The sequence below is a fragment of the Schistocerca americana genome, chromosome 4 (genome assembly GCF_021461395.2).
Source record: "Schistocerca americana isolate TAMUIC-IGC-003095 chromosome 4, iqSchAmer2.1, whole genome shotgun sequence".
Classification (NCBI taxonomy): domain Eukaryota; kingdom Metazoa; phylum Arthropoda; class Insecta; order Orthoptera; family Acrididae; genus Schistocerca; species Schistocerca americana.
Window position 1 is genome coordinate 136497713 of NC_060122.1, and position 21530 is coordinate 136519242.

Below are 21530 nucleotides of genomic sequence, written 5' to 3' on the forward strand. Positions count from 1 at the left end.
ATGCAAGGCCCCACACTGCCCGTACAACAGTTGCAACAATCACATACCTGCATTTTGAGCCTCTTCCTCATCCACCATACTCAACTAGACTTTGCCCCAAGTGATTTCCATATGTTCGGACCACTCAAAGACGCAATGGGACGAAAGAAGTTCCGTTCTGATGAAGGGGTACGCCACACGGTGCACGAGTTGTTGCGCGGATTACAAAAAGAATTTTTTTCTGAAGGAATTTATGCACTTTGTAAGCCCCTACTCCTGTTTCTGCTTTGGTTCATTCTTCTACTCTTGTTACTGCTGGGGTTTATTTATTAATTCGTTTTAGACCAATATTAGATACTTATAATTGTGGTTGATTCTTACTTTTAATTGATTGTATAACTATGTTTATGGCTGGTTTGGGAGCAAATTTTGAATTTGATTTGAAGAAAATTATTGCTCTTTCTACTTTAAGACAACTTGGTTTAATAATAAGAATTTTGGCTATGGGTTATCCAAAACTTGCATTTTTTCATTTATTATCTCATGCTTTATTTAAGGCTTTATTGTTTATGTGTGCAGGTTCGATAATTCATAATTTAAAGGATTCTCAGGATATTCGTTTTATAGGTTCAATTGTTAATTTTATGCCTTTAACTTCAGTTTGTTTTAATGTTTCTAGTTTGTCTTTGTGTGGTATACCATTTTTAGCAGGTTTTTATTCAAAGGATTTAATTCTTGAAATGGTTTGTTTAAGATGAATTAATTGTTTGATTTTTTTCTTTATTTCTTTTCTACTGGTTTAACTGCTTCTTATTCTTTTCGTCTTTTTTATTATTCAATATCTGGTGATAATAATTTTTATTCTAGATTTTCTTTTGACGATAAGGGTTATTATATTTCTTTTGGTATAATTGGTTTATTGTTTGTTGCTGTTTTTGGTGGTAGTCTTTTGCCTTGGTTAATTTTTCCTGTTCCTCATGTGATTGCCTTTCCTTATTATTTAAAGTTTTTAACTATTACTGTAGTTGTTTTGGGCGCTTATTTGGGTTATCTTATTTCTAATTTTGATTTTTCTCAAAATGTATTTTCTTTAAGTATACTTTCTTTTGCCAGATTTTCTGGTTCATTGAGCGTGAGGGAGATTATGTTGAAAAGTGATACAGCTTTGTACCACTTCAGCACAAATAATAATATTTAAGAAAATGTTTAAGGTTTTCATTTGACTCATCCTCGTATATTGACATATAAACCACGTGTCTCTTGTGTAAGAAGCGGCACACTGTGTTGCTGAAAGTTAGTTAAACATGTATTACGAATGAAAAGTCAACTGAGCGCTAGTTCCCACTTGGCCCCTGATTGGTGATGGGGACGGAAATTCAAAGAAACAAGGTTAACATGGGTCGTACCACATGGCTGCATTGTAAGTGTGAGAAGCGGTGTAGATGTCTGGAATTTAACTCAGGAGATGACCTGGCGATAAGGTTCTGTATATCACTACCTCTCCTCCTTTGACGGCCAAATATTGCTGACCAAAATTCCCTAATACCTAGTTAGGAACTTATTACTTCAAAGTCGAGGGCTGCTGCACATTGACGATCTTGGCTTTAAAGTTTCGTTCTGGATTTTTATGTGAACTCCTGGGACTTTACGAGGGACACAGCGAGATATCTCGCTCACAGGTGACAACTGTTTTGTGAAACATTGGTGGAGTGGGTTGGGCATCGAATCGTATCTACAGCCAGCGGTTTTACTTTTTCTAAATGGAGCTTGCAAAAAAATTTACGCAGCTGGTAAGAGGACAGAGGAGAAAATTAATCTCTTATTGCTGATTAACTTCTCATGGTTGGGATTCACAGTCATACAATATTTCTTAAATTATGAAATGTAGCCTCGACATTTCGCTGTATCCGATGAATGTGATTTATTGTATCAATCTACTTCAACAGTAATTCATAGAACGGTACAGTTATTAGACACTTACCGAAAACATTTTAAACAATTTCGATGGAATAGTATACATATTTACTTAGTCCTGTTTGCTATAATAGAGCCTGGTTGAAGGATGCATCCCGTATTTGTGCGGAGGCATTGTGATGTTTTGTCAAAATTTGTGGCGCTCCACAGTGAATTGGATTGCTGGCGAGCGTTTTACGCCATTCAAATTCTTAAAATTTATACACATACAAAATATTATATATCAGAGCTCTGTCTTCATCTCATTTACGAGCACTTAAGTCAATTATCCTCTATTATGTGATAAATAAATATTCCCATCCTATCCTACTGCCCATTAGAATCATAGCACTATTTAGTAAGCTGTATGATGTTGACAGATGAAAATACTTTGCGATATAAAGCTAATAATTTGTATCGTTGGAGTGCGCTATCTTTGATACGTGCACAGGCAGTATCTTTAGCAAATGTATTTTCGAGCCAACTGACTTTGCTGCACATGTTGTCAGTGCACCTGAACTTGTATGTGTGATAGATTATTAGAACGGTGGTAACATCGGCAGTTCAGCATATATTTAACAACATATTACGATGTAATAAGAGTCGTACTCATCGGATCTTGTGGGACTCTCACAGTCAAAAGGCTGCATTTTGACGACTACATCCCCCCCCCCCTTTCTTGGTTTTTTTTTCTTCCTCCCTCCTTGTTCTTCCCCTCCTCCAGGTCCTCCCACCCCCCCTCCCCCAATCTGCCTTTGGCTCGGGAGTGTCATCTTTGTGCCGCCCTTCGTGCAGTGCTTGAGTGTTTTACAGTGAGTGTTCCGTGTTGTGTTTTTTGCGAAGTGTTGCGAACGGCCATCACACTGTCGCTGGGTGTGCTTTTTATCTCTTGCGAACAGAAACCAGACTGTCGCCGTGTTTTTTAATTGTGTGTGTACTATGTTACTTCTCTGATTCCTGTGTCTTTTATTAACATTGCCAACCCCTTTTGCTTTCTGTTTTAACTTTCCGCATTTTTCCGCCATTTTACACTTTACGTCACCGTTTTATCGCCTGTTTTTCTTGTTTCTTTTCTTCTTCCGTTTTTAAAATAAAAGTCTGTAGGCTGTAGAGCAGCGTACTAAGCTGCTGCCAGCCCGCCCCCTTCGGGGGAAATCGAAAGTCAATAAAGGAAAAAAAAAAAGACGACATGTACTCATGTCAGAGAGTTTTATATTCTGACAGAATGTAAGTAATGTACATTTATCTCCAATTTTTATACTTGAGCTACTTTCTTAATGAAATGTTTGCTTAATTATCTATATACACCCTGTGCTTCACTTTTGTATTTTTGTGTTTAGGTAACTTTTGCAGTGTTACTTGAAAATGGCCATAAGGCCGAAATTGCAATAGTAACAATAAATATTTTATACATTCAACGGCGACTATGATGCCTTTTAAGAAATCTTATTGCTCAGTTCTGCACATCTCTCGCCTTCAGCAGAGTACAGGAATCATATTTCCGTACGTAGTTTAACCCGGCGTCTGTAAAATAAATGCACCAGCTGAAGATCGGTTACGCAAACATCACACCTGTCTGACGCATACACTTGTCAACTTTAGGTCGTTGTCTTTGGAAAATACTGATGACAGGCCCTGAGAGACGCCTGTCCGCCGATGTGGTCCTAGTACGGCCAGAGCGAGCAGCGGTCGGTCTGCCCTGAGGCCAGTGCTCGGGCAGCACCAGAGAGCCGGCTACTAGCTAGCCAGCAGTAGCCAAGGCTGCGGCCGCTGCCACAAGGTTTGCCGCACAAAAGGAAAGCGAGCAGTGGCCGGTGAGTGCTGTGTTCCAGTTCGGTAAGCTCTGGTGTCTCAGCGCAGCCTCCGTCACGTCCCCTCTGTTACGTCAACTATACTGAAAAGTTCTTAGGCATAAACGCTAAAATGGGAGGACGGGGCGTGAGTCGTGCTTGGGTAGCTCTGTTGGTAGAGCACTTGCCCGTGAAAGGCAAAGGTCCCGAGTTCGAGTCTCGGTCCTACACAGTTTTAATCTGCCACGAAGTTTCATATCAGCGCACACTCCGCTGTAGAGTGAAAATTTCATTCTAGAAACAACCCCCAGGCTGTGGCTAAGCCATGTCTCCGCAATATCCTTTCCTTCAGGAGTGCTAGTTCTGCAAGGTTCACAGGAGAGCTTCTGTAAAGTTTGGAAGGTAGGAGACGAGGTACTGGCAGAAGTAAAGCTGTGAGGACGGGGCGTGAGTCGTGCTTGGGTAGCTCTGTTGGTAGAGCACTTAACCGCGAAAGGCAAAGGTCCCGAGTCTCGGTCCTGCACACAGTTTCAATATGCCAGGGAATTTCATAACAGCGCACACTCCGCTGCAGAGTGAAAATTTCATTCTGGAAACATCCCCCCAGGTTGTGACTAAGCCATGTCTCCGCAATATTCTTTCTTCCAGAAGTGGTAATTCTGCAAGGTTCGCAGAAGAGCTTCTGTGAAGTTTGGAAGGTAGGAGACGAGGTACTGGCAGAATTGAAGCTGTGAGTCGTGCTCGGGTAGCTCACATGGTAGAGCACTTGCCCGCAAAAGTAAAAGGTCCCGAGTTCGAGTCTCGGTCCTGCACACAGTTTTAATCTTGCAGGAAGTTTCATAACATTTTAATACCAAAACGTAATGAAAGACTGCAGATTCAAAAACAACATAAGCAGTAATATGAAGGCGTTAAGAGAAAATAAGTAACTAAAAAAATTGTTCAAATGGCTCTGAGCAGTATGGGACTTAACTTCTGAGGTCATCAGTCCCCTAGAACTTAGAACTACTTAAACCTAACTAACCTAAGGACATCACACACATCCATGCCCGAGGCAGGATTCGAACTGCGATCGTAGCGGTCGCGCGCTCCAGGCTGAAGCGCCTAGAACCGTTCGGCCACACCGGCCGGCTAAGTAACTAAATTAAGACCAAAAAGAAAAAAGGACGAGACTCGAATGATCAACGGTCGAATTCATCAAATAGGAATCGCATTCGTATGGAGCGAAGTTAAGGTCTCAGTTTTCCGGAACTTTTCCAAATCACTGAGGATCTTGCGTGTAACCGTTACTTGGGAAAGGAAGATGATGGAGGGTACTCGACATAGTGATGACTTAAAACAAAATACAGCAGTTTAGCAAAACTTCTTGATGACCTGTTGGGATTTTCGCATGCATTTGTCGTAACCTGGTGCTGTTGGAAACACAATACCTTACACCAGTAACTAATTTCGATCTATGATGGCCACCTTCAAGACTCGGGTCGATGTGACTCAAGAATTTTCTTGGAGATGGTTACAATACAACGAAATTAAATACCTGGTGTAAAATAATGGCGTTCGTAACCCGAATAAATATACAGCAAGAACTTTTCCCTGATCGCCGTTATTGCCGTTGCGACTGTGAGACCACCTCGTGCCATTATAGAGTGATGTGCAAAACTAAAGGGCGAAAGTAACTTTCGCATAGTGCGTTATTTCTAAGTAACACAGCTCGATAAAACTAGGAAATTACATCGAAAGAACTGCTACAGTTTAGCATAGAAAGTAACTTAAAGAAACACGCAATGGTGGTAACAGAAATGACATGTTAAAAGACAATAATAACACTGAAGTCTCGGCGATTTGTGGTGGTCCCCAGGACGTTACAAAAGGCGAGACGAGGGTCTTATTAAGGCGTGTGACCCCCACTGACAGCAATGCGTGCTGTGCAACGTGCTGCCATGCTACCCGCAGCAGTTCCTGCGGTTGGGCGCTCCATTCCTCCAGCAGTGCTGCTGGAAACTGCTTGTGTGTCGTTGGTGCATCTGGACGCGCTGTAATACTTCCCTCTAGCGCATTCCATATATATCTGATGGCATTTAAGCTGGGGACACGGGTAGGCCAGTTCACTCGCCGAACATCCTTTCGTTCCAACAGTTCTGTCAGCTGCGGTGTTCGATGCGATGGCGCATTCCTATTCATAAAAATGAGGTGAGGACCGTCAGCACCCATGAAAGTAGGCACTTGGGCAAGGAGTAAAATGTTACACTAAGACTGACCGATGAATTCAGGTGTCCAAAAATTAGGTCACTACGCCTACGAAATACGAGTAATATGCCCCCCTACACCACAACACAAGGACCACCAAAGCCATCATGTTCTACAATGTACCTGGGTGTATTACATTTTCCCGCCTCTAGCCATATGAGTGTAAGTCCAGAATCGCTACTGAAACGTGATCTGCTGTGATCCGAGAAGAGAAACCATCATGTTCGACAATGTTCCTGCGTGTATTACAAGTTCCTGCCTCTAGCCATAAGAGTGTACGTCCAGTATCGCCACTGAAACGTAATCTGCTGCAATCCGAGAAGAGCAGGCGACTCCACTATCGTTGGTCCAGTCCCTCTGCTCTCGGCACCATCACAAACGGTGCAGCCTATATGCCGACGGAACACAACGTACAAGTCATCGGGCAAAGGAAGCACCCCTACGCAATCGTCGTCCCCACTGTAGAGCGTGATACTCCGTGCCTTGCAGTCCTGTCAAATATGGCTACAATTGCATCCGATGTTTGACGTGGGTCCCTTTCTGCCTATTGCACCACGTAGCGGCCATCTGCTGCTGTATTTGACCGTGGCCGACCATTTCATCTCAATCGAACAGCAGCGCCTGTGCTTCGGAACGATTCCCATGCGCGCGATACAATGCTGCGAGCAATAGCAAACTCCTGGGCTACGTAACACTAGTTACACTTTGTCCTTTCAATTTCCCGATGATACTTCCCCGTTTGAAGTCATCCAGATGTTGTCTCTGCACCATAGCAGTGCACCGCAGCCGCTTCCTCATTGTGTTAATTAAGAGAAATCAACGACATCAGCCACATTCGGGTTTCGAAATAAATCCAAAGACGACGGGTGACAACTTGCGGCGAACTGGGACACGAACCCGGATTTCCCGCTTAATGCAAACAGTCATCTTAACCTCTTCGACTATCCCGGAATATCCCGGCACGCTTGCGACCCAAATTCACATCCTGTTGTGTGCATTTAGTGCCCATGCCCATTCTCCTCCTGCTGGCAGCTCACCCAGATTCCCACAGGATTCCGGACGTAATGTGAAACCTCACTGAAATAAGTATAAGAGCAAATGATAATTAATTGAAACCCTCAGCTGCCCACAGATGTTATTGATATACCTCGATGGGGACAGCTGAGTCCCGATCGGGGCACACATTTTCAGCTGTCCCCATCGAGGTATATCAACAACACCTGTCGGAAGCTGAGGGTTTCAATCAATTCTCATTTATTCTAGAGAATCTGCACGGTCTTCAATGGTATCTGTTCTTTCGAGAACAGTTACAATCTTAATATATGTAATTATAAGAGGTGTCGCCATCGCAGACATGGAAATATACACATACTTACATGTGTGTATATATTCAAGTTCACTTACTGACGGGCACTGTCCTTTTCCGTTGTTTCAACTGCCTCGTGTCGTGGTGCCAGTCCTATTCGGTGCTATAGGCGTGTTGACCCCTCTCCATCCGACTTTCAGCTTGGTGTGTGCGACTAGCAACCCTGTGGCAACATCCTGCCACACTTTTATTCGTTTCCATCGAGTAGTTAAAACGTCATGTTAATTCATCTATCTCGTCCTTAAGTTCTGCATTTAGTCAGACAAAATGTTACTTTTAGCAATTAAGGATGTCACTACCTGTGCTAATACACAGTAACAGGCAGAGGAGGCCTGTAGCGTAATGGATGTTGCGTCGGCGCACAGCGACGCAGATAACCCATTGTCTGTAGTTTAAGATTGAGCTGCAAACGTACAGAATGCCATTTACCTTCGACTCCTAACTTTTGTCAAGCTGTCACAACTACAGTCAACGAAGTATTTTGCTATTAAAGATTTCACCATTTCCTCCTCACAGTGACAGTGTACTAGTTCTGCTACCCCGTCACACGTCTTTCTGCGACAGTGTTTTGACGCCCTACTGACGCGGCACATCACAAAACTCGGTGTTTGCGACAACAGTCGCTGGACTCTCACGGGAAGCTGCCAGTTCATCACTACTAGCGCAGGTTTCATCCCAATGTCCTGTAATATTATAATTCTCTGGTCTGCTCTGATAACATCCCGGAACGAGCCCCCGTGAAATGGTACAGGTATTCTTCCGGAAATCTCGGCTGAAGTTCATCTGAGAACCTCCTCCTTCTTTTAGTGGCTTCTTCAGAATTAGTATCTGTATGCCAAGAAACTGCTATCTTTAAGATACCTAAATTACCTTACGTAAAAGCAAAGGAATATAAAATAAATTAATCCACAGGAAATACGCTTTACTGCGTCTCGTCGCGTATTATGCACGTGAGAGTAGCTTTCCTCATCTACATCGAGAATACGACCTTCAAACTGAGTGCATAATTGTGTGCCCTGACATTCACCATGGCTGCTGTATGAACCATTTTTTTGTATTGCTACTTTCACTAGTATCCAACAAAATGATACTATCCTTCCGCAGCATTTGCAGCAAAGGAGAAGCGTTGTGGGTTTCAGCAAGTGTACTGGGAGTGTGACCACATCCCGTTTTAAAATGCTGCTATGTGTGAGCCATCTGCAGTCGTAGTCGAATCGTTCGTACATTTTACAATGAACTGAGTCACAAACACAAATGGTTTTTATCTATCAACGGCTACAGAAGTCTAGTCAAATAACTTAGTGAACGATGGTCTGTTGGGTGTGCGGGACGAGACACGAAATGTGGGGAACCACCAGCAGCTTTTCACGAGAAGGACAGAATCATTGTCACTAGACTTCTAGTATACGAATTATATAAAAAAATATATTGGATTTTATTGGAAATCAAAAACTCACTACAATTTAGACCCCTTCTGCCTCCGCTGTTCCCTGACAAGGAAAACCTACAGTATCTGGTCAAAAGTATCCGGTACCCACTGTAGTGTGCAGCTGTTGATTGCATGCAGCGAGGGGCGGACAGACCAGTATAAAAGGAGACGGCGATGATTGTTTTGTCAGCAGGGAAGCAGCGACAGCAGAAAGGGGCTGTCGGAATACCTCAGTGACTTCGAACGTGGACTTGTCCATAGGATGTCACCTAACAAAAATGGTTCAAACGGCTCCGAGCACTATGGGACTTAACTTCTGCCTTCAGTGCCCTAGAACTTAGAACTACTTGAACCTAACTAACCTAAGGACATCACACACATCCATGCCCGAGGCAGGATTCGAACCTGCGACCGTAGCGGTCGCGCGGTTCCAGACTGTAGCGCCTACAACCGCTCGGCCACCAGGCTGGCCTGTCACCTAACAGATCTGTCAGGAATCTTTAAATCCTTCTGAGGCTGCCCAATTCGACTGTAGGTGTTGTGATTCTGAAGTGGAAAAGCAAAAGAAAAACCACAAATAAAACAAGACGGGGCGGACCAGTTGTAATGACGGACAGCGACCGTCGAACATTAAGTTGGGTGACGGTAGTCCGTAAAAAAATCGGACGAAATCAGCAGAAGCAATCACTCGAAGCTCTAAAGTGCTGCCTGCAGTCCAGCTAGCACAATAACTTAAAGAAGAAAGAAATGAGTTCAAAGAAATGGGACATAGTGGTCGAACGGCTCCTCATAGGCCAAACGTTTCTACAGCCTGTGCAAAGGGACGCCTGAGGTGGTCTAAAGGGCGACGCCACTCACTTCCAATTAAGCATTGTATTCTTCAGCTTTGAAAATATGTATACAAAATAATGCATCATTGAACATGAATGTTGAATAGAATATTAGATGGAGAAGGAAAGTGATCAAACTTTGATACTGTTTAATATGTTATATACCCATATTTCACAGATGATCTCTGCAGAAAAGGCCTCGTTGTCGTCTATACAAATGAAAACATTTCGCTGGCTGTTATTCGAAATTTATTTCCCTTCATGAAATGCTGGATTTTCAAATGCATATTTGTTAGAAACGAAGTTAATTTGAAAACACAATCACATTCTCCAACATAACGGGACATCATTTTATAAACGGTTTCCCAGTTTTACACAAAAAATACCAAATAATCACTTCATACAACAACCCGAACAAATAAAATCAAGAGACAAAGATCTGTAATTGACGCACATTTGCAAGACAAAAGACACACATGTTGCGTATTTGATATGTAAGAACAAAGTGAGCCGCAGTCAGTGAATGTGACGGGTTTTTGCTACATTTATAACTTATGAATGCTGGCTGACACATTCTGGGTACCTCTATTGTCATTTTCACTATTTTACTTACGTCTGGTTTTCACATAATTATAAAATTAACGAAAATACATAGTTTTTTGAGTAGAAAAATCTAAGAACTAAAATAGTGGCAATAGATATTTAAGTAATTACGATTTAATGATCAAGTGTTCGAGGATGGGACGCCTGTGAGACGTTTGTTTACACTTTGCGGTTGCATGATTTCAGATGAAACAGAAGATGCTTTTGCAAAACCAACTACACTTTCATGCTCAAAAGGTAACTATGTAAAAATTAATTATAAATTGTTGTCTGAAATAGCCTAAACAACAACTTTCGCTATTTCGTAAGTTTTGGTGATACTCTTATTACGGTACGAATAAATTAAACAGTTGAAAGTTAATGTATTATTTTTTGTATCTGTTTTTCTCTATTTTTAAGGTGGAGTTAATAGGATAAACAACTTTGTGGAGTGTTATGTTTACGTACAGGGACTGGCAGGAATATTCTTATTAATCGTAAATGTAAATAGAATTTCTGCTACCGTAAAAACTTCAGTGTATTGCACGCTTCTTCAGTAGGTAAGTATTTTATCACTCAAAAGTGAAATGGTACCTAAGACGTAAATCCAAAGTGGTACTGAACAGTTCGATTTGTCAAACAGACTTAAATCTTGGTTCTCTACAGGAAACAGAGAGCTTAAGAAAGAACTTGCAGAAAATCACGAGTCAATTTCCTGATCATTCCACTGCAATAGAGGCACACACAATCCCAGCTATAGAATGTGGTATTCGTGATAACAAAACTATTTCCAGATACAAGGGATCGTGTGATATTGTTCTGAAGGCCTTGTCCGAAAATTACTTCAATCACATAGGGAATAGACTCGAGAAATATCTTCGATCTCTTAGCAACAAACAGACTCAAATTTTTCATTTGGGTTAAAGCAGAAAAGGGCATCAGCAACCATAAGTCTGTAACAGTATTACTTACTATGGATGTGACGAAGTGTTTTAAGGAGAGTTGGAAAGTATTTTGGCTTATCATTGCGACAGGATTGCAGAGTTTTTGAACGCTCAATATTAATTATTCAGCCCTTGGGGCGAAGAAGTGGAACAGTAATGGACAAAATACAATACATTTTAATCTCTTTTGCCTGACAGTGCCCTTTCAGATGTAGCAGAAACTGCAGCAATTGGCAGTCGATGCTAACCCTAGCAGTACCAAGCCATTTTCCATAACGCGATAACGCGCATCAGCAAAAAACTAAATACGTTAATTGTTATTGAATTATATTAGCAACATACTTTTAAAATAGGTATTGATGTGAATTAAGGTGCGGAACCTAAAAATACATCTTAGCACATAGTTAGCAATGATAACTCAGATGTTACAATACATAATACTTAACATGTATTATCAGCTTTATGACCAATACAAAAAAAAAAAAAAAAATTAAAGAAGAAAATTTCGTTTATTGGTGTTGACGTTTACTCTCAGTTTACTTTTTAAAGAGATTTTGATGTGTAAATATGGTCCTGAAACTGGAAATGCTGAATACGACATGCATTGTGGAAAGTGATATTTACTATTGAGACTTAAATTTTTCAGTTAATTTTAACTGAAAAATTTTAACTTATATGGTACCTGATAGAATAAAGTGTTAAAAACAGTATTTTTTTTCGAAATTTTAAAATGTAAACTAACTAACTTAATTACAATATTTTCAAAGGGTGAGCTCAAAGTGCCCTTGGTGTTTGTGAGGGTTATCTTCAGAATAAGAAGGTATCTGCATCTTCATTCGTTCCTAAGGGGCAAACCAGGCTGCCTGAGAGTTCAGCCGCCGGCTGCAGTGTCCGAGCGGTTCTAGGCGCTTCACCCTGGAATCGTGCGACCGCTACGATCGTGTGTGTGTGATGTCCCTAGGTTGGTTACGTTTAAGTAGTTCTAAGTTCTAGGGGACTGATGACCTCAGATGTTAAGTCCCAGAGGCCTTTGAACTTTTTTTCCCCCCCTACTGTGGAGCTTCTGTCCTTCCCGCTGGATTCCAGCAAACTGGTGGGCAGAGGTCCCGTAACTGGGTAGACCGCACAAGGAACTTCTGACATTTTTCTTACAACCAAGTTCTTTCGAGATTTCATATAGAAATAAGAGGATTTGATCTATTTTTATTTTCTAGCTGCGTCTGTACTGTGTCAATCAGAACTTCGTAGGCCTCCAGTCTATATTTGTGGATATTTGTGTGGCTCAGAGCATGCCGTTAATGATTGTCTCTAGAGTCACTGAAGTGTACCTGCTCACCATATTAGAGACAAAATAGTACTATGTTCGTTTCATGAAATTAGACTAACAATGAAGTACTGTGAAAGGAATTCATTGCCTCTTCATCTGTCAAACTGTTTCCATAATTTGAATTTAAATTAAATATGGATATTTTTGTTGATATTTCATATTGTGGAGACAAGGGATCTGTTACGTTAAATGTATGAATAAAAAATCCTAGGACAAGATCGTAAAAATATCTTTATTGATAACTAATTTTAGCTGATTGACGAACCACCACCAGATCGATACTAAAGTATTTTATTTAGTGTGTATCAGCCATCAGGCATTACACACTGTCATAAAAGAGACTAGGGACATACAATGCCTGCCGGCTGATGCACACTGAGCAAGGTAATAATTTCATATTGATCTGAAGGCGGCTCGTCATTGAGATGAAACTAGTTCTCCATAAAGATATTTTTGCTATCTTCGAGTAGGGTTTTTAATCAGTACGTTTTAAGTAAGGCTACTCTCCTTCTGTATAAGCCGTTAGTGTTGTGTGACTGTCCACTGTGATCGTGCTGATATCTTTGTCCGACGGAAAGGCACTTAGCGACAGTGTGAATTTTGCGGCTTCCCACGAATAAGCGAGAAGCATGCCGGGTGGGCGCACTCTACGCGACGTCCTGGATCCGTAGATAGTAACCAGTTGAGCGAGTTTTGGTGGTGTCCAGAGCTGACTTGTATCTGGTGAAACATCAATGTACTCTCTAGTCGCCTATTTCAGACGATTATATACTTTTATTATAGTTATTCAGATTCTAGGTGGTTCATTTATGTAGACTGGTATATTGCATTTTTGTTAGCATCTGAAGTATTGGCCAGTGCTATTAAACATGCTTACTTGTGGAATTTTGAAAATATGCTACGATTGTATGTAGCAATGAATATTCGCGTCTTCTGATACATGCCTGTGGTTCTTAGACCTCGTTGCTCCTTCGTTTTATGATGCCTTTTATAGGATTTGTTTTCGTTATTGATGATCGTCCCACTAGGTGGTTCATGTGTACTGGCGCCACGTTCTTTGCTGCAAAATATATCGTGTATACTTGTTGACTGTGTAGCTCAACGTTATGCCGAGTGATAAGGATTGGGTCCAGCTTATTTCTTGTACGGTATACTTCCTTCCATATCTTCTAACAGAACTTCTGGAAGCATTTACCTCAAGTCCTTCGACAGTCAGAGTGCTGCTAATCCACGTGTAATTTTGAACTGTATCTGATACACATTGTGAGCACGTGTATTTGTAGTGTGTTATTCCATTAAATGACTATGTGTACTGAGCACTTAAGAACTCTTTTTTAAAACCACTCTTTAATCCCAACTTATACGTATTTATGAGATACTAGTTCAGATTAAGTAAAGCATATGTCTTTCCCGAGACACCAGAATATAGTGAAGTACGAAGATTTAAAAGTGAACAGGGCAGCAGAGTGAAATGTACGGCTGGAAATCGACGATTGGAGGTATTCCCAAGAGGAAGTCCAGGCTCTCAGTAACAAAGAATGGAGAAAATCTTCATGTGAAGAGGGCAGAGGAAATATGTACACCATTCCTCTACCATACTCGTAGACTGAAGTAAATGTGGACCAAAGAGGACTTCACGAAAAGACAGTGTCAGATGGGGAGACGCCGAGAGAGAGAGAGAGAGAGAGAGAGAGAGAGAGAGAGAGAGAGAGGAAAATATGTTATAGAAATGAGGCCCAAGCACTGTTTTTCAATCATCGTTGCCTATCACGAGAAAATATCAGCGCTCCCCACGAAGGTTTATCGGATTCTAGTATCCCATTCCACGCACTACACAACGCCAGCAGATTTCACCAGATGTCCGTGTACTGAAAGTCAACAAAAATAATCTCAACGCTACTCACACTAAGTCCGTATGACCATCTATCATGAAATTCTGCACAGATGCAATAGCTCTGCTAGATCAGTCATCTTGTCTTTGTTACTTTTTGAAACCCGAAACCTTTTTTGTCTTTCCTAATGAAATTCTGTTCACAGTAGCAAGTATCTTTCACCACAGAAACCTCTGCACTTACTAAGGCACCATAGTGAACCTTTACCCTTACAACTGGGTCTAGCAGCGAAGAAAGAAATCCATTGCACTATCATTTCTGTACATTGTTTCGTTGACCAAACGACATCCATTTATCGGAACACTGCTGTATTACATAATCGATCTTTTAATGAGTTTGCAGTATGTAAGTTATGTGTGTTGTCTAAGAGGTCAGGTACGGTGTCGTTGGTGGTTGGCAGAGCAATATTTCGTCAGTGTGACACATGTCTTTGACTGGTTTATGAAAAGGTAATTACTTTGATTGATGTTTTAATGTTTCTAACATTTACTTATCAGTCGCCTACCATGTGAATATATTATAAATAGCACTAAATATTAGAGGCAGATTATATTGTTTTCAATTATTTAAAAATTGTACAGCTTTCGATAGTTGCAAGTGACCCATGCTGAAGCTTACGGACGCTAAGAACTTTTCTGTACTGAGAAAGTTAGTGTAGCAGTATCATTTCTTTACACTGAATGTATTCATTTATTAAAACATGAAATTATATTTGTTCACTGTTTTTGAAGATATTCTTTGATTAAAGTTACATATCTAGCTTTCATTCATAGTCAAACCTTTTTCAGCTTCCTGGCTTCACATAAGACAAAATGTAAGCTAACAATTAGATCTAATGTCCTAGGCATTGTGTTGCTTTTTATGCAGTTAATGCAATCCCAAAAACTATTCATAGAGAACCAACTGTTTGAAAACAGATTTATTACATTTCAAGATGTATCAAATCTCATGCCGTGAGTAGAAAGAAAAACAATCTGTAGGGTTGTCCACAACAAAGGCAGAAACACCGGCTATATGTTCGATTCAAATTAATCAAATTTTCCTTGTGTAGGTTCTGGGGATGGGGAATCTACAGTTACGTGGGCTCATAAGCTTCATCAAAACAGGTCACAGTTCTAACTTGGGATTCATCACCAGAAGAAATAATGAAACGTTGTTAAGTTTGAAGAGAAACTCAACTGACAAAATTTCAAAGGTTGTTGATGAATATTTTCTGAGTATTTTGGTATAAGGGATCCTTAGATTCCAGTGAATTATTATAGAGTAATTTCGTTTTGTTTGATATCTTCCCCTGTTTATCTTTTGCATCTATATTGCTCTGAACATATCTGTATAACATTACAAATGTCGATCGCGTGCGCTGTGTGTCTGGTCTGAAAACATGTTCTGTTGACTCACGGTAATTGCTGTTGACCACAGTGACGCCCACTTTATCCTTCATCTTGAAGCTTGAATTCAGTAATAATAGGTTTTATATCGGGTTTTTGTTTAGGGCTGTGTTAACGCAGCAGGCCGGTGTGGCCGAGCGGTTCTAGGCGCATCAGCCGGTAACCTCGCGACCGCTACGGTCGCAGGTTCGAATCCTGCCTCGGGCATGGATGTGTGTGTCCCCTAAGTTCTAGGGGACTGATGACCTCAGATGTTAAGTCCTATAGTGCTCAGAGCCATTTGAACATTTTTTTGTTAACACAGATTTTTTTTTATCAGTCTCTGACTGGTTGGATGCGACCCGCCACGCATTTCCTACCTATCTCAACCTTTTCGTCTCAGAGTAGCTCTTGCAATCTACGACCTCAATTATTTGCTGGGTGTATTCCAATCTCTGTCTTCCTCTACAGCTTTTACCCTTTGCAGCTCCCTATAGTACCATGAAAGTTGTTCCCTGGCGTCTTAACACATGTTTTCTGATCCTGTCCCTTCTTCTTGCCAGCGTTTTCCATGTATTTCTTTCCTCACCGATTCTGCAAAGAACTTCCCCATTCCTTGCCTTATCATGCCACTATATTTTCAACATTATTCTGTAGCACCATATCTCAAATGTTTCTATTCACTTCCTACAATCCGAGTTTTACTGCCATACAATGACGTGCTCCTAACGTACATTCTCATAAATTTCTTCCTCAAATTAAGACCTATTTTTGATACTAGACCCTTCTCTTGGCCAGGAATGCCCTTATCGCCGGTACTAGTTTGCTTTTCATGTCCTCCTTGCTCCCTCCGTTCAAATGGTTCAAATGGCTCTGAGCACTATGGGATTTAACATCTATGGTTATCAGTCCCCTAGAACTTAGAACTACTTAAACCTAACTAACCTAAGGACATCACAACACAACACCCAGTCATCACGAGGCAGAGAAAATCCCTGACCCCCCCCCCCCCCCCCCTCCCCCGCTCTCTCCGCCATGGGTTATTTTGCTGCCCAGGTAGCAGAATTCCTAAACTTCACCTACTTCTTGATCACCAGTCCTGATGTTAAGTTTGTCACTATTCTCATTTCTGCTACTTCTCATTACTTTCGTATTTATTCGGTTTAATCTCAGTCCATATTCTGTACTTTTTACTCTTTATTCCACTGAATACATCCAGTACCTCTTCCACAATTTTACACAGGATAGCAATATCATCAGCGAATCTTATCATTGATATCATTTCTCCTCGAATTTTAATTGCACTCTTCTTTCTTTTAATTCCGTCAAAGCTTCTTCGATATCTAGATTGAGCAATAGGGGCGAAATACTACATCTCCGTCTTGCATCCCTTTTTAATCAAAGTACTTCGTTCTTGGTCGTCCAGTCTTACTGTCCCCTCTTCGTTCTTGTGCATATTGTATATCTGTCCCTTTAGCTTACGTCCAGTTTTCTCAGTGTGTCTAACATCTTGCATCATTTTACATTGTCGTAATCTTTTTCCAGGTCGACGAATCCTATGAACGTGTCCTGATTTCTCTTCAGTCTTGCTTCCCTTAACGAACGTAACGTCGGAAGTGCCTCAGTAATGTGCTCACTAGTGGATGATGATGATGATGATGATGATGATGATGATGATGATGACGTTTGGCTTGTAGGAGCGCTCAGCTGCGCGGTTATCAGCGCCCGTACAAGTTCCCAACCTTTGCTCAGTCCAAGATCGCCACTTTCATGAATGATGATGAAATGACGAGGACAACACGAACACCCAGTCATCTTGAGGCTGGTGAAAGTACCTGACCCCGCCGGAAATCGAGCCCGTGCTCGGGAAGTGAGAACTCGAGCGCGAGACCACGAACTGCGGGCCACACTAATGGATAGGTTTGCTGATGAGTAGTTAGGCGATGTGCACTCCGTGTAGTGGGTGAGTAACTGCAATGGGAGAGTGGCACAGCGACCCGATGGTGAACTGTTCCCGCAGCGTCGGCCACCACAGCACAGTATTTTAGCGTCTGAGTGTCGTCACATTACTTGTTTCTTTGTGAAATTACAATGAAATGACTACCCCTTGCTGCATACAGGCATTGATATAAGTCAACGGGGACAGTTGGAAAAGTACGCCCTGACCGGAACTCGAACCCGGGATCTCCTGCTTACGTGGCGGACGCTCTACCCATCTGAGCCACCGAGGACACATAGAATAAATGTAATTGGGTCAAGAAGTCGAATAAATCATGGTTAACTTAATAATCCGTAACAAGCCACCAGAGTACGAGGCTCTTGTATCAACACATTCAGAAAATATTCCTGAACAACCACCAAAATTTTGTCAGAGTTCGGTCTCAGCCTGTAAATGATCGACTTATCTAGCAGACTGTTTCCGTTCCGATTTGCGAGAGATATGCAGCATAGTAAACTGATCTTCTTCGTTCCTTTAATTCTGTATTGGCTACCAAAACACGTTGCTGACACATTACGTTTGTTTAGAATCGTTGGTTGAGATCTGTCCTGCGATAGGAATTACCGACCTTTCAAGATCACGAACAAAAGAGATTACCCAATTATGCGACAGTGGATAGTGGTTACCGTTAACCCTGACATTTCTTGGTCGCAACTAGCGATAGAAACTTGACCTTGGACGAGAGCTGCACAGAGGCGTGGCACCAGAGCTCGCCGGGTTGTCCTTTCAACGGCCAACGGGGAGTCGGAACAGGCGGTCGTGTCACAAGAGCTCTCTGTGCAAAATATCTGCTAAAGTGAGTGAGCACTTGCTGCAGTGTGAACCGAACAAGGTTCTTTGAAGTGAAAGTGCCAGTCCGGAAGTGGCTGTTGCTTTACCTTGACAGTACGAAATATACAGTTTCCAAACATGCTCTTGGTACGTTCGGCAGACCCAAGAGGCGACCGACAAAAGAGGTACATACTCTGCACAGAATTTTATCATCTGAATGCATGAAAGAGCAGGTGTTACAGCAAATTGTGGTTGAGGAATTTCATGACTCTCCTCGTGAATTTACGATACACATCTACATTCTTTGATGGATACCGGTGATATTTTTTAACCTCGGCCTTCAGGAGCTACAATGAAGCAGCATTCCTGAAATAAGGGCGATTCAGACCCAAGAAGTATAACACAACGTATATTTCTGTATTTCATTAAGACTAGAACATCAATAAATTCTGACCTTGCAATGAATCGAATTAACAACTTCTTCTGCTGCCTCTTTAGTCGCTTCTTCGTGGTATTAATAGGTGTCCAAGGGCCACCTGTCTTCAGAGTGGACTTCAACTGACCTGCCACAGGAAGTCAACTGATACGGAGTTTTAGGATCCACTCTTATCTATGAACATTGATCGACAATGTAACATAACATTACGCAGTCTAAAAATGCAGACAGATATCATTTAAACTGGCTGTTACGTATACATTTGGAAGGTGCTGTTGCAATGTGATTAAAAAAATAGTTGTAGATATTATTGAGCATAGCACTTCTAGAGTTTTAAAGTGCCTACGTTGAAATGGAAACGTTTGCGTGGAACTGTATCACTAGTCTACAGGACCAACTATGAAAGCTGAATATAAGGATCTTGCAGCTACCAATTCCTCCAAAGGGTTTCTTTATGTAAACTGATTCATGAAATTAGAGAGATAATTTTGTGATATTGTTTTAAATATCATCACCACTTTTAAATATTACACAAGGTTGAAGATGTGAAATCATACTTTACTATTTAAAGTAAAGAGGATATTTTTCAGATTTTTCGCTAGCGTTGCATAATTCATTGTTATTCTACAGACAGTTAAACATATACCACGTCTAGTACAATGGTGCCTGTAAGTTCCAATTCAGTCTCAGTTAAGTGTCTCGGGCTCTTTTTTAATATACTGTATAGCCTCTCTTCAATAACGACAAGAGCAGACTGTTAATTATATTAATCGTTTCAAAGAAGAAACTGCGCAATATTTGAATGGTGGCAGTGATTAAAATACGCTCGCTTAGGGCCTCTGATTGATACCCTGTACCTTCGAACATAAATATAATAGACTGGCCCTGACGTAATTTTCGTGGCTCCAACATCTCTGGGCTGAAGTCACGTGAATGTTGGCAAAACATGGTTGTTTCGTGTTGCGCTTATGGCCGGACTCAGCGTTTTGTCGGGGAAATGGCATTACATTTCACGTGTGTTTCTATGATAGTGCAGATGCGTTTATTGAAATCTGCTGAAGTGACTTTTATATGTTTTTTACACTTGAAATAGAGTATCACGTAAATTAAAGTGTTGAAAGTGATGCCTGTAAAGCCAGACTCATATTACATTTTGGAAAGTATCTGCGATAATTCGGTTACAGAAGTAAGTATAATCGTTTCTCGTTCCTACTCATAGGTTCCGTAAGGATGAAAACTGAAGGCAGCTTTGAATACAGGCGCTGAAACGGAAAAACTTTAAGCCGTTTGCACATACGCGCCTTTGCTCGAAGCACTTCGCAGAGAAGTGTTTTGATAGGTTAATTATTATTTACAATGTATATCTATAATTTGTATTTACAGTGTCTGTCATTTTTAAACCTAGGCTCCAAAATTATTTTCTGAAACTGCAAAGTCTCACCTTTCATATAAAATATCATTTTCTTTAAACTGATAGTTTAAACTTATGTAAAAATAGTGGGAACTGAACCTTTGAAGTGCACCTAAGATTGATTCTCTAAAATGGACCTGCTCCTAAAGTAAACAATTTTGACACCTACAGTTGACATAATTCCCATAGCCCATTTTCTTTTATAAGTGACTAGAGCTCGAAACGTGGCGAATACAATGTTTAAAGTTTTGACACGAGCCCACTCTTACTGTTTAAAAGAATTTTAACAACATTTTACTATAATTGATAGTTTATAGTAATTTCGTCCCGCTGCCCACCAGAGTGGCGTTCGATGTATTTGTTTGATTTTATAAATGGCACTTTGAACAAATCCAGGTCAAATGTAGTTCTGGCATAATTTTTCACAAATAAAAAAGTAGTTTTTGTTGGAAGCGTTTGGAAGTCAATTGAGAAATGTGGGGAAAATCCGATACAAACATAGGATGGCAGACCGCTGATTTGAATTCCCGCCACGTTTTGCCAACAGTCACGTGGTTAATGTTGGAGCCACACTAGCCCCATAGCTTCTGCAAACAAGGCCAGTCTACTAGTATCTATGGTCGAAGCCCTGTACTCAATCACTACTCTGTTTCAAAAATAGAGATTTACAGCCACGAGATATTGCATAGTGCAGGCTATTATCCATCGATTCTCATTTGTAGACTTCGGAAACCTCCGCAAGAGGTCGATTAGAATTCAGTAGAATGGCGCTGCTAAGGGCCGGATTGGTACCAAATACCTCAGAAGTAACTGCGGCATGTGCTTCCATCGTTAGCATTCCTTACAGTGGGTCGCATAGCGTTCAACGGATCAGTAGAGACCTTGCCAGCGATAGCTGTGTTTGATTTTACCTAGGAATTCACGATACCCAACAACCATACGTCGGAGTCTCGTGGAAATACTTCAGGATAGCTTCCAGTTCATGAGATGGGAACGACAAGTATCCATTTCTGTACCGCTCGATCTTGGTGCCTTTTACACGATGTTCTGAACTGGAAGTGTCCTTTGGTCGATTCCTCCTTCTTCACGCTAATATGGTTTACAGCAGTGCTAGATCCTCATTGTGTTCAGCATCAATGTCATTTAATGCAGGAATGACTGAAACTTGTCCCACACTACTGTTTACACCAAAGGATTTCTGAAAAGC